The 15,724-nt window shown below is 35.0% G+C and overlaps 1 protein-coding gene across 3 annotated transcripts in view; it reads left to right on the forward strand.

Annotated features, from left to right (window-relative positions):
* Window positions 1–15,724, forward strand: part of LOC105204004 (14-3-3 protein zeta) — a 63,456-nt gene that overhangs the window by 777 nt on the left and 46,955 nt on the right. The window lies entirely within an intron of this gene.

Consider the following 15,724-nt stretch of genomic DNA (forward strand, 5'->3'; position numbering starts at 1 on the left):
GGACGATTAGAAGGTGATGATTGACGAGCGGTGCGGAAGGGTCGGCAGGGTGGTGGACGGTGGACCTAGCTCGCTCTCGCCCGACCATTCGCATCGATCGCCTTTTTTTCTATCTCTATCCACCTTTCTTCGTCTAACCTTTTCTCTCGCGAGATTCTTTTAACCTTTATTTACAGAACGGTCGTCCGAAAGAGTTATTATTTGTGATGCCGTAATCGTCTTTCTCGGCGCGGTTTAAAAAAAAAAAATGTCTCTCTGTCTTCGTCTCTGTCTCTCCTGGCGGTTTCACGCGCAGGTGGGCAGCCGCGCTAATTGCGCGCCGTGAGAGGACGGGCGGTTCATTTCTTTATCGACGAGACGCCGAGATTAACAACGCAAATAATCGCAGCCGAGGGCACCTCGCGCATGATCTGCGAAGATTGGAGGAGATTCCACTTTGGTGGCGTGCCGCCTTTGAAAGGTTGCCTACCTTTGCTTTTTATGCGCGCGTCCCGCGTGCAAACGGCCGGATAAAAGCGAAATAAAGGTGACGTACGAGATAACCAGCGGGATTCTATAAGAATGCACATAATAAAGTAATATTAGGTATTAGAAATAGGAATTAGAATTTTAGAATCAACAGTTTACTCACTGAATTTTTAAATAAATTATGTTGCGTCTTATACGACACGTGTGTGCTTTATCAAGATTGGATGAGTTAACATATTTTTTTTTAAATTAAACAAAAAGTTAAAATTAAGTAAAAAAAAATCTACGTTGTATCACTCGTCATTTTTGCAATGCAAAAAAGGAGACGAGAGGCAGGCAAATTATAAATAACTAGATGGTGTATTTTTTAAACAATTTATTTTCCTTTAATTACATTAATATGTTTTGATTATACTCTTTATCAGCTAGCGGAAACAATTGAGAATTATTTTGAACGCATATTAAGTAAAGTAAATAAATTTAAGTTAAAGTTAATGGTTTATAAAATTAATTTAATGACGTGTTACGCAAACAAGAAACTAACTATGAAACTAACTAATTAAAAGTTACGTTATGATTAAATTAAATTAAAAGTTTATTTTGAATAACATTATTCATATAAAATTAGAAATTTGTAAGTTTTCAAGTTAAATTACTCAAAACAATTATAATGTGGATTATTAAACGAATTAAAAATTGTATTTATAAATTAAGTTTATGTGAAATAACAAAAAAATATTACTTTTTTATATTGGAATTTATTTTTTTCATATAAATTTTTTTCTTGTGACTTTCTTTTACATAAATAAATTTTTAACTTATTAAAAAAGTTAAAGAATTAAACTTTATGTTTCAAAAATAATTAGTTAAAGTTAAAAATTAATTCTACATTTGAAATTGACTAAGTTAAAAGTTATTAACTTTTTATTTAATTTTCAACTTTTTAGCTAGTTACTACCCAACTCTGCACCTTATTCGTATTGTGCATTATGTTTAACCTTTAAAGTATATGAGGTAGCCACAGCACCCCAGGTAATGAAAGAATGCAGGAAAAGCTTTGCATTTAAAAAAAAATAAAAATATTATCCCAAGTCTTTTATAAAGTTCATTCTTTTTTACATTCCTTTATCACCTAAGAGTTTAACTAATGTAAATTTAAATATAGTATATTAAAAAATATATAATGAAATATATAACAATAATATTTCCTTAAGGTGTTGTCACACCGAGAAAAAAAGTTATCAACTTCACTAAATTTTTTACTCGATTAAATTTTTCCAATTCAATTATTGTTATACTATGTATTTAATTCAAATACATAAAATACTTGAACTTCAGTTTAAGCGTTTATATATTTCACTTAACAACATATATATTTAATTTAAATATGTAAATGCTTGAACTGAAAGAATTCAATCAAGTTGAAGAATTTAGGCAAGTTAATAACTTTTTTTCTCAGTGTAGCGCCTACCTACCTACTTACGTAACTTTTGACTCTACTTAAAGATTAATATTCATTGAAGAAACTGATTCTAATATTCTAATTCGTGTTCCTATAATGAAAAAATACTGTAAATTAAAACGTTTGTTTCAACTGAACATCACGGAGTGAACTATGTATAATATACGTATTTAATTTCACTACATTTTATTCAATTTATTTATTGTCTTTATTTTTAATCTTTTTGTTTCATTAATATTGTTGAATTAACAAGATATTTTCAATTAAATTGATACTGTTGATTCAACTGTTTTTTTCTCTGTGTGTTATCTAATATTCCTTCATTGTGCGCATTTATTATTGACAGTATCGGTATCGTTATACTGTCGTTGCGTAGATATATGCGTGATAAAAGAACTACGCAATGAGAGAGAGAGAGAGAGATAATGTAACGATTGTCGTCAAGAGTTACGGAATCCCAGTGAAGGTGATCTGCGTGTGTTGCGGACGCATCTGTTTGCACATAACTTGCTGCACTCGCTGCAACGTGACTGGAGGAACGTGCATCGTTATTCTACGTTAATTTGTAAAACACCTGGATCTATTTTGAACGTTACAGAAGCTCGAGAGAGATAAGATAAAGATATCACTCAATTTCTATTACTTAGATATGTTTATCCATACAGAAAAATATCAGTTTTATCGCGTAGAAAAGCGTTTGCTCAATTTACTTGCTTTGCTTCTTCTCGTAAGTAACAATTCTCTTTAACGAAGAACGTTTTCTTGATTATTGTTTTAAAATATATAATCACAAATATTGTAAAAAAATTCATTATACTGATAAAAAAAGAATTTATACTCTTTCGAAGAATATTATAGAATCGAGGAAACGTCAGAATAATCAAATTAAACTGTTGTTTTAACTTAATATTCTTAATTGAATATTAATTAATATTCTTAATTGATGCTTACAATGAACTTATGATAAATTTACGGATATATGAGCTCACGAGATATTTGAAATAAATAAAATCTACTTAATTCAAATATACATTTTACTGCGTGCACATAGAAGTATTTGTTATTAAATAAATATTACTTGTTTCAAATAAATGATCAGTGTATTTTAAGACGATTATTAAGAAAGCATTCTTTGCTAAGATAACCGTTATTTTAAAAAAAGAAAAATTGAGTAATCGATTTTCTCAATAGGAGAATGGCATTTTCCTGTGTGTGGATTTAGTAGTATGCATTGCTAGATATACTACTGTAATTCCGAGGAAAGATTATCTCGCCCTCTTCGAGAAGAAAATATCCGTTGCGTTACTCGTCAATTGGATCCATTCTGTAATAGCGTAGTATGAGAAGCGAAACCTTTCTCCTCTCCCCCTCCCCCCCCTCACAAATTATATCCTACAACAAATTCCTTAGCCTGAAAAAACGTCTCGTTACAAGGAACAGACGATATATTGCGTAATTACGCGGTTTCCACGTTCCCGCATTGATAATTTGGCCAATCGATATTCGCCGCTATCGTTTTACTAATTTGCGATCCAGCTGCGTCACAAGTGGCGCAAGTTGTTTTTCTCGCATTATGATAACGAATCTAAATGTTAATAGCGAGCGAGCGTAAAGTGGCCCTTCGAAGTGATGTATATTAGAGAGTCTCTGCGATACGCGCGTCGACGTCGCTTTGGCAAATTCTTCGAATTCCCCTTCCCCCTTCCCACGTGACTTGGCTAATTCGCGATTTGGGTGTGTAATGAACGATATCATCAGGTTACCTGTTCCCGCCCACTTTGCCTCTAGGTCATCGAACACCCGGCGAGGCCTGTTCTTTTCGCCAAGGCCGACACCCTCCGCCTCGGCCTCTTTCTTCTCCTTCTCCTCCTCTTCCTCCTCTTCCTCTGCCACCTCATCGTCCCCGTGGATCTGCGTATTTGCGTAACGAGCGAAGGTTTCTTTTACGTTCTACGGAGGCCATCGCGTTCCTTATTCCCGCGCCAACTCCTGCGATTACTCGCGACTGTCGCCATTCATCCGGTGACGGCCTTACTGATCGATCGTAATCTACCTAAGCATGCGAGAAAGAGACAGAGAGAAAGAGAGAAAGGATGCCTGTGTACAGGGTGTCGAAAAGTATATTCGGCATTTTAAAGGAATATTTCCTGTCAAAATTCGTAGAATCAGAACGTTAGTAAGTTTTTCGTTATAAGCGATTGAAAATTAGAGATTTTTAATCTACATCGTGAAGAATAAAAATAATTGAAAAATGATTTCTGTTAAGGAGATTCTACGCCAAAAAGATCGAAAAGTACGCTTTTAAAATTTAGTCATATTTTTTTTTATTTGTATATTTTTCTCTGCATTTACAAGGCGACGCATTGTGGTCGATGCGATTTTTTTATTTTTATTTTATCGCGATGATCAAGAAAAAAAGAAATAAATCGCGTCCGTGTATAACCGTGATAAAAATATAAAAAAATCCGCTGTCGATTGGATCGGAGAAATGCGCTACTGTGTAACCTGAAGAACTGGATTATTATCGGTTCGCGGAAAGTGAGACGCAGGTTAATTGGGATTGGTGTATTGATTGCAGTACGATCTAGTCGCAAAACGCTAGAGATACAGGTGATATTCGTTTATCAGCGAACTTCCAGGAACATGATATGGTTTATGTAATGAAGAAAATATTCAATATTTTCCAAGAATCTCTAGATAAATTTTAAAAACCGAACTATGAAATCCATGATTTTAAAGCCTGTGGCATCGACTATTTTTGGGTCCTTAAATATCTTGATAAGAATTTCAAGCCCCGAAAATCATTTCGAGCATTTATACAGGATGCTTACTACCAGAAAAAAAAACATTGGAAAATTTTTGGAATTTTTAGGGAATTTCTTTTTTTTCTCTGAAAATGATGAATGTCACTCAGGAAAATTCTCAGAATTTTATATTTAAATTTAAATTGTATCTCTTCCTGATAAAATTGTTTCTTTTATCATTACAACCAATTGTTTTATATATTAAACTGAGTTTTTTTTTTTAAATAAAAATTTGCGAGTTACACAAGAAGGTACGTAAATCCATGTATCTTTTGTGTAACTCGCTAGTTTTTACAAAAAATCAGTTTATTATATAAGACAATACACTGTTCTAAATTAGCATTATGTGTTTAATCATGTTTCGTATTTTGTATTTTTAATGAGCTAGGTTATTGCGAACAAATCGTTATATATTATTTTATTTACATTATTTTTTTTCAGTATTTTCTCAATAAATTTCAAAGTTGCATTAAAAAGTTCTCTAATCTTGGCACTTTGAATGAAATTCCTGGAAAAACCGGGAATTTCCGGGACATTTTTGTACGAGATTTGAGTAAACACTTTATAACAAAATAATACGAAAATTTGTAATTACATTAATTTTCGCAATAATAAATAATTCTCGCAATAATAATAAGTAATTCTCGCAATAATAATAAATAATTCTCGCAATAATAATGTAGTTTAAATAATATAGTTGTCTTCGTTGCTTATTTGTACATGATTAATCGACACAAAATCAATGGGTGGATTGTATACAACTATATACGCTTGTTTATTGTTCCCCGATACTGCGACACACGCGCATGTATACACAAAGCTTTTACGTGTCCTGGGAGTGCTTACAGTGGTTACCCCGTTGCGTACTGCGCCGTAATCGGAGTATTAATTTAATCAGAACGATTCTCGACGCTCTACGGCATCGCGTGAGGGACTTGGTTTGCCCGTTTTAATTGATAAACGACTGGATTTGCGCCCAGTAACGCATCGGGCGAAGTCAGCGCTTGATACACTTGGATTTAATTCGAATTATCGGGATCCGTGTCAAATGTGTGCAATGTACCGCATGATTCGAGCCCGTCCAGGCTATTTACATAAATTTTGTGTAACACGTTCGCATGAACCAGTTTTCGATCCCGGATAAATAGAGCGTGCGTTGCCGAAATCGTGCCTCTACACAGAGAAAAAAGTATGTGGTATTTGTCTATATTTGACTATAATTGCATAGTTGGTAAAGTATGGTTAAAAGAACCATTTTTATAATTATTATCACTATTGTTAGTATGAACAACCTTATATGTATAGTTGTGCCAACTGAAAATATTTTACTATAAATTATGATAATTACAACTATTAATATAGTAAAATATCAAGATGCTTATGTATGAAAATTAAAATAACTATTTTTATATGGTTAACAATTATAATTATAGTGAATATAATTATTTTCTTAACTATGCAATTATAGTCACAAATATCACATACTTTTTTTCTCTGCGTATACTAGTACACAAAACCGTCACTAGATGGCTGCTATGGCGTTCCATTTCTCGTAAAAAAAAAACACATAAATGGTATAAAAGACGGAGCATTATGAGATTTTTCATTGATGTTGTATCATAGTAAAATACTTTTTTTTATGAATTCCCTTGAAAATGAAATCAAGTGGAAGATGTTTTGCTTTACTGATATAATTAAAATTAACTTTTTTAAACTTCCAATATTGGAACCAAATATAATAGATGTAACTACATAAAGGGTAGAATTTTATAATAGTTGCATTAAGGCATATTATAGTTATAATGATCATAATACATTGTTCAGGTAGCTATAATTTGCATGGTTAAAATAACTATAAATTTATAGTTTGCACCGAAAATCACTATAAATTATAGTTGAATTATGGTAATTGCAACCATTCTCTTCTCTCAGTGTATACCTGTCGGCGCATCGTCAGTTTATTCGCTCGCTTGTCGATATTGCGAATAACGTGCAGCCGATTAAACGTGTCAGTAGTTTACGCCGTTTGTAATTAGATTTGCAATTTCGAGCGATTTAATCTTACGGACTCTAACTATCTTTTGTCTTGACCTCAATTTTTATTTAGACGTTAGTTTTTTTATTGACATATTTAATTAGGAAACTTAATTCTTGTGCTCATTATATAATTCGTAGTTATTCGATTTATATGTTGTTAGCTGCTAATGACGAAAAGTTGGAAATTGATGCCGGAATCAATTACGAGATGTTTTGTATAATGTTTCTAATTCTATCGAAAGAGGTAGGAAAATTGCTGATGCAACCTTATCGATTTGCGTCCGGTGAATAGAATCGCAAACATGCAATTTTTCTTAAGATGTTACTCGCTCGTTGTCAATTAATTACTGCAATCTCTGCCGCAAAGATTATAAGTTTTCTTTTGAAATCGTCTGTAAATTTTCTACTGAAACATTTTAATCGCACGCGTTACGTTGGACGTTGCAATAATTCACGGATTTATTTTCAAAGCAAATTCATTTTTGTGAGAAGTCTTTCTTTGTTCTAATAACGCGGAAAATTACGGATATAAAGTATTCGCGTGAAGTATCTCGCGGATGATTGCTACGATCGCGGAAATGGTCGAACTCGATCGCGGGCGAGAAGAAGCAGCCAGGTTTCTCTTCTATTCTCTTTCGTTTTCTCTTTAATTCCGTTCACGGAAAGCGCTCGATGGTCGGCGGCGCACTAATGGATCTGAAAATCGCGTTTTTGCGCGCTCGGCTGCAATGATTATTCCACCCGCGGCTTGAAATTCGACTGGACGAGAGCTCATTTCCTGGCTGGGAAGCGACGTCCGTGTTGATCGGAATCGTGTCCGGTCGGTCCATTCAAGAAAGCCGCGTCCATTCGGGCGTGTCTCATCGCCCACATCGCACGTTTTGCCCAAACGCAACATCTGACACTCGGACCGCGTGGCAACGACCTCGCCTCTCGGGATCCGCTTTGTAACCACGATCGTCCTGAAATTAGCTTCCCAATTAAAGCACTTGCGATTTAACGGAATTGCGGGACTCTCGGAAACGCTTTGTGCACATTGAGAAACACTTTGACACTAAAGACTATACGATACGTTAAAACTAAAAGAACCTTGAAAATTAAATCTAGTGCTGCTGCCCAATCACTAAAGTCCTTATTCTGTAACTTTAACGATGTTGTTATGACATCGTTGCGCAGCTATTACATGATACAAAAAATGATAACGACGTTAAGATTACAGATAATGGGCCTCTAAATCTTTTTTTGTTTTATTTTTTTTAGTCGTTAAAAAATTACTATAGTCCAAAATAGGTCACTATAGAAAGCTTTCCTGCAAAAGACAAATTGACACAGGAGTCGTTCTGGTCTTTGTTTGATATCCAGTGAGAGACAAAGATAGAAAAACTCCAGTGTCGATTTGTCTCTTGCGGCAAAGATCCCATAAGTCATCTTTTTTCTGAACTTACATAAAATTTGTAAAACATAAGTGTTCTACTTATATTTTTATCACCTCATCTGATAATAATTGTTATCTGCTCACTGACCCAGAATACTGATCTTAGGATCTGATTACGTTGCATCGTGAGCCGAAAGCTGGACAAGCAGCGCGGCTGATATAAAAGTCTCATGTTTACCTTAACCAAAAATGTAAAGATGAAAACGATTGCTAAACGTACAAAAAATGATGCTGCTGCATGGCCTTTCGTGACCAGTTTTGAAGACACAGTCCATGTAGTACTCAATTATTCATCAAAGTATCGGGTATCGTTGTTAGTTGCGAACATTTCATCATGCTACCAAAATATCTTCAATTACAACTTTAATTTTTAATTTTTTATCTCTTTATATCACCTTGTTCAGCTTCTGTCCTGTTCTGTCCTTGTAAACTTTTAAATCGTACTATTAAAAGAATTTGTTTTACTTTTAGATCATCTAAAGATAGACTCGGGAAAATAAAAGTAATTTTTTTTTAATGGTTTTAATTACACTTAAAAAAATGGTTTTGCAAGTACAGCCACAATTTTTTGGCTGCAAAAAAATTAACTAAGGTAGATAAGTGATCAGCAATTATTGTGATATTACATATATTTAGTACTTAATCAATTTAAATAACAGAATTTGTATTTGAATTGTTTATGAAATTTAGAAAGAAAATTTTTTTATTGCTCCCATTCATGTTAAAGTCAATCATGTTATAAAATTTGATTGTATAATTGGCAATATGATCTAAATTTTTTAAAAAGATTGCTAATATGTTGCTGCTCTAAATTCTGTATGTGACAAATAATATTTTAGCAGATACAAAGAAATAGCGACACATTTTTGTCATGACAACAACACTGATTGTGAGAGAAAAATTACTAAATTTAATAAATATTCGATTAATAAATGATGAAATATTTACTAAATGTAAATATATATTTAATACAAAAACAATTTAAGTGTTTTTTTCTTACAGAGTAAATGTTTGCCGTAAATAAATATATATTTTATTATTATTTGAATAAATATTTTATTACTACTATTCGAATAAATATTTATCAAACTTTAGACATTTTTTTTTCTCTCAGTGTAAAAATCTACCTACATCAGCAACACATTTTTTTTTTGTATTCTGCAAATTCGATAAAAGAAAATGTCACTTTTAATTATTTTAATGCTTGAAAGGCATACTTCTTGTCACCTTTTTTTTGGTTCGATGACTGGATGGACACGCTGATTAAATCTGAAAGTTAAAAGACGCCTGATACGCCACTTAAGATCGCTATCGCCCGTTGTCGTGCACGAACACGTACGTCTATTGGAGATCGATAAATTGCGTTCTATCGGACCGATGTCCGCCGGTATCGCCGTGGCTGGCAGGTAAAAAGAATTCGACGTTTGCTCGTAGCGATCGCGATGCAATTAGCGTCTAGTAGCTACATTTCATTTGCATGAACGCACGTCGCGTCACTCTCCTCGCCGCGGGAGTGGCGTTAATTATCGCGCGTCAATTAGCTCTGCGCTTTCGTGCGGGAGTTCTGTCATTAACGTGTGTGCGTCTCTTCCTGCTGTCGAGACGAGATCTCGGGCTGTTTCGGGGCACGATGTAGTAGTAGTACTCTCTCGAGCTCGCGCTGCTTTGGGCTACTGGAAACACGTTTGAATTAACGTGCAGATTACGCAACGCGGAGAACACTTGACCCCGAGCACCTTGGGAAAATGTAACTACGTCGAATCGTCGCGTGCGTCTCTTAAAATTTTACGTGGCGCCGGTACGGTTATTGCGTCAGGAGGAATTTCGCAAATTGGAATAAAAATAATAGCTCTGAAATATAATAGCTCATCGCGAACGCAACGCCAACGGATATAGTAATATTTATTTGTTATATAAATAATATTAAATAATAAAAAGGGGAATTATTGAGTTATTGATATATTTTAACGTAGAGAGTTATTTAATTGCTTTTGCGAAAAATTAATTAAAATTCTTTATGGAAGCGTGCGCAAATGGAGAAATTTGAACCGTGACAGAGTCCGAGTTTCGGCGAAATGCATACGTCGCGATATTACGACGGGGAAATTAAAAATCAGATTGCTACGAGAGCCATTTGATGTACGTAAAAGCGCAGCGAGACGTTCAATACGCAAAAGCGTTGCGAAACGTTTAATATGTAAGAGGATTTAAAATCGTGCCATCGAACGTATTGCGTATGTGAATTCGCTTAACGAAGACACGATATTATATTGTTACGTTCCGTACAGAAAGCGATATCGCGATGTGACATTGCTACGTGACTCTAATTAATTAATATTTCCGCGCTCTATCTTACCAGAAGAAAAAAAATTGGATGGTTATCCAATTGTGAATTCACAAGGACGTGATAAAGGAATTGCATAATAGCGTAGGTAATGATTAAAGAGGGGCATTATTCGGCAAGTAACCAATTACGTAGTACATCTATGGCGGAAGAGCATTTTATAAAATTGGCATTTTCATCGCGGGTCGTCGAGTTTATCGATTTTCCGCCGATATTATCAGATTGAATAGTCAGAGTGAGCATCCCAACTAAGCCAATCGTAGCTGCCTCTTTGGAAGCACTTTATGCTCACTCGAAAAGGGATTTAGCTGCAGTAATATGCGAAAGCGAGGCGAAGCATATTAAACGTATGTAAACGTATTGCTTAACATGCATAACAGGAAGTGACTAAATCCAACATAGGTTTCATAGAATCGAATATTCGGTATTAATTTATTTCGAATTTTTCATACAATATTATTTGCGTGTACTGCATGTATAATTATTATTTACTGTTATTAAAATACGGCAAATATTGGATTCGCGAAATATGGATTTGATGACATTTAAAATTTATGAGATCTGAAATTTTAATTTAGGGAAATTAAGGAATCTGAAAAAATGTAGAATTTGAGTTTGTGCAATTTAAAGATTCTGTGAAATCTAAGAGATTTCGGGTTTCCAAAGGTAGGATTCGTAAAATTAAAAATTTGAAGTTTATTCGCTTTTTTAAATAAAATATTTGTGTGTATTGTGTGTATAATAATATAATTGTTATTAAAATACGATCAATGCGGAATTTACGAGATATAGATTTAAAATTTGTGGGATCTGTAATCTACTGGTTTAGGGAAAATAGGAATCTCTAAATGGATCTGGACAGAATTTGGGTTTGTGCAACTTGGAGATTCTGTGTGAACTAGGAGAGTTCGGGTTTCTAAATTGATTGTACAAACGTAATTTTCTATCAACAGTTTAAACAGTCGTACCAGCTAGGTCCACTTCTCGCTCAATTTTCTCTCGACTACAGGTGGCCCTCCTTTTTTTTTCCAATTAACCCGTGCAAAAAGCGCGCAAACAGACATTCTCGTGAATCACCCCTAGTTGGACGATTGTGCGATCCCCTCTGGTGTCGTGCGTCTCTCTGGGGAGGTCGCATTGCAAAAATGGCTGCGAGAAGAGTCTCTCGGTTCCCTTTTAAGAAACGCTTTTAGCGCACTGACAAGCGCCCAGTATTCGTTCTAAGTGAGTTTACAGACGTAATTAGCTGGCGCTTCGTTGATGCTTCCCTATCAGCATTCGTACTGATATTTCGGAGGGATGACAATGGAAAAGAATGTGATTTTTCTCTTTCTCTGGTGAGAAAGTAATATTTAATACTTGTAATATTTATCGATTAAATAACACAGCATTGCATGGAGAAACAAAAACAAGTGTCGTTCAGGATAAAATTTTATTTAGTTTGCGGAACTCTTACACTGAGAAAGAAATTAGTAAATTTTAATAAATATTTGTTCGAATCATACTAATGAAATATTTACTATTCAATACAAGAACTATTAATTTTAATATCATTTTTTAAATAGAAATTTTATTTATGTACCGTAAGCTAAACATTTCATTAGTACTATTCGAATAAATATTTATTAAAATTAAAAAATTTTTTTGTGTAATAGTTATAAGATTTTTTGAATAATTTTGATGAAAAATTCGGGCTTTATTTTAGATCGGTATTTGTATTTTTATCGAAAACTAATGAGGTTTTGTAATAGTAATATTATATTCGTAATCACATTTAAGTATTAACGAATTATAAAAATAACAGCTTTCTGTACATTGATAATTTTAATTCCCTTACTTTGTTTTCTCTCTGAAGGAGTGTTCAAGGTTGCATGGTGCGTATGACTACGGTATCGTGATACATTATCTCCCGTTAATTAGTACTCCCGGATGAACGGATTAGAATCGTGTACTTAGAGAATGACAAACCGGCCACGGTGTAAATTAGAGGGCGCGGCATAATTTGACTGCACTTGGCTGCATAGCGATTTATGTTCCACTTCGGGCAATTTGAAGATCAATATATTCAACTCCGCGATAAATTTACACGCCAATCGATCTCATTGACGTCTATTCGAAACACGAGACGAGTTCAAATGTTTGATTTCCTCCAAATTTAAGGGATTTTAAAAATATTTTTATGTTTCTAAGTTTAACGCTTTTACAGATCTTTCCATTTGCTCGTATTGTTCGTTGGAAAAAAAAATTAGATTTTATTTTTTTCTATTCGCTTATAAATGTATGTTTTCAAAGTTAAAGTCTCGCTTAAAATCATTTAAATTAATATTTTGTTTACAACGCTTTCTTTTTGCTATTGATTCAATTCTTTTTAATGTGATATTCTCTCTTGACATTCTCTGCATATATCTCGAAATAAAATTTAGTGTCATGTGTCTGCGCAATCCCACATGGGAACGGGCGTTATTCGCGCGCGAGTGACGTGTCCGTGACGACTGAGCGGCCGCGTGCGTGACTCACGTTGAGAAAATACACGGAAACCGCGTACGGAAATAAAATCGTCGAAGAGCGAATTGTCGCGCGAATGCCGCGCCGGTACTTGCCATAATCCATAATTAGATCCGTACGAGCATCACGATTGTGGCAGTGCCCGTGGGCATCCTCTCCTCCGTCGTCGGAAATAATCAACGTCACGATCTCGTAGTTTTCTTAGACAAATCTGAGAATCGCGCATGTCGCCAAGTGTGTAACAACAATTTTGTCATCCGCGATTCATCGATTGTACGTATTCGCGAAAGCGCGTTTGCTCGCAATGCCAAGAGAATGATTGTATTTGCGTCTCTCTCTTTCTCTCTTGTTTTATATCTTCTTTTGTTTCATACTTTAATTTTTGCTCATCAATTTTGCTTGCATAATTTTTTGCCTGCATTTCCCATTTTACTTCTTTTTTTTATTGTGTATTATTTCTGAATTTTTTTTCTCTATTATTTCTCCGCCTCAGATCCTGCGAATAATACAGAAATGTTAGATATTAAAAATAAAAGTGGAAATTTCAGAATTCGTCTTAATTTTCTTAATAATTATTAACGCACAATACGAATAAGAAGTGAGAAATTATGCAGGATACAACATTATGTGTTTACCTAGGTTTCTCTCCCTTTTTTTTTTAATAGGAAACTGAGTCTAAAATTTGAACTCCTATTCCTAATATCTACACTGCAAATCCAAGTGTGTATTTTTGTGTGTAAAATCATGTAGTCATTTTTTTTTACACATTTATATGCTTAGACGTGTAATTTAATTTTGATACACGTCTAAGAACGCGTGTAAGAATTACAAAAATCACACGCACAAGATTAATTTAATAAAAAAAAACATGCAAACGCGTAAAAAGTAACTAAATGTTTTACACACTTGAATTTGCAGTTAATATTCCTCTATTGGGCGCAAGGCCTATATTTTGTTAATTCTTAGAGGGCTACGTTAATAAACGCTCCGTCTGTCTATCCGTCTGTTTGTTTCGAAAGTAACACTACGCGGCGGAAAACGCGTGCCGTACGTGCTGCACGGAGATGCGTTTGAAGACGGTGAGTGTAAGTGCACGGGGCTTGACATCAGCCGCTATTCCAAGCCGGGTGACGCACTACTATATCTTTCGCCGGGGTCCAACGTGCGTCGTGTCCCCGTACGTGCCCGCCCGTCGTCGTCCGTCCGTCCGTCCGTCCGCCGACCGGCGTATCGCGCCGGTGTGCGTGCACGTGCGTAACATGAAGGTTCTCGCGTGCAGCCTCTTTTTCCGGTCGGTTCCCTCGGCGAGGGACGCTGAAGTTCCCGGCGATCGCTCGCAGTCGCCCGACATCGTACCTATCTCACGTAGCACGCGATATTGCGCGGGATATCGCGCTTTGATCCCCACGATTCCAATTTTCTTCAAACGTCGGAAGATATCCTCGGAAGATATCCGGCGTGACTCTGAAAACGATCATCAAAGCAAATTGATTATCACGTTTCTGTACAAAAGTTCATCTTGCGTCATTGCTTCAAAGCGAGGAATAATTCTTATCTTCAGGCTCTGTCGAGATGCTTTAAAATCTTAGAGGATAATAAAAGGAAATAGAAGATATATTAGGTCATTTACGAAATATGATAGTATGAGCATCTTACAGCAGTTTTGAAAATGGAACTCTTAATGGTGTTGGTGAACTACCAACACTCTGGGACCGTGTCAACAACGGGAGACTGAATAATAGCTTCAAAGCATTGTGATATCATCTTCCGTTATGCTGAAGATAAAAAGTCCCACCTTGTTTCGCAAATGACTTAATATTAAAAATATGTAGACCACGTGTCTTGCCATCGGAGATAAACTTTTTTCTTACAACGTTTCATATAACAATGATATATTGAGACATTCTTTCAACGACGTCATATAAATGCACTTCAGACCTTTTATTCCTTCGTATTCAATGAGCGAACAATGCGAGTTTGTTGAAGCACAAAAGAACACAGTGTTTCGGACAAGCGCTGTAATTTTTTCCGCTCTCGCGCATTTTCGCTTGAAATCCGCGCGTGGGGCTGCCTGAATGGTAACTCGAAATGTGTAAAGGCGAAACGAATCGAATGAATGGCAACGGTAGTGACCTTTACGCGTGAGCTATGTTAGGTAACTGCCAACTCATATAACTTGCCAGAGAACACTGTTCTTATCATATCGCGATGTCCAGAAAAGCGTAGTAGCATCTTCCTCACCGCTAACAATTGCGATGCAGAATCCGCGAGAACTTTAGCAAGAAAATTGAATCAAGAGCAAAGAATGCAATAATTGGAACGAAATTAGTGTTAGTATTTTTTATTTATGATAATTATGAGCTAATTTCATACATAATTTTAAAAGCAGTGACAGCATAAAGATACATTAGTAATAGATAATATGCGTTTTTGTAACGACGATAAGTGTTGCAAATGCGAAAGGTAACGTTTGTTAATTCGAGAATAGTCACCTGAGATAATTTTTTCCAGTATCGGAAAAAATGAACATTATTTACGTTATTAATTACTGATTGCAAAATTTATACCTATCTTTTATTTGAAGATACCGAGATTCAATTTGTTCAATGGAAGTTATGATTCATATATTTACAGTATCAATTTGTTAAAACTAACTAGGGTATAGAAAA

Source organism: Solenopsis invicta, chromosome 6, assembly GCF_016802725.1.
Source record: "Solenopsis invicta isolate M01_SB chromosome 6, UNIL_Sinv_3.0, whole genome shotgun sequence".
In the NCBI taxonomy this organism is placed as follows: domain Eukaryota; kingdom Metazoa; phylum Arthropoda; class Insecta; order Hymenoptera; family Formicidae; genus Solenopsis; species Solenopsis invicta.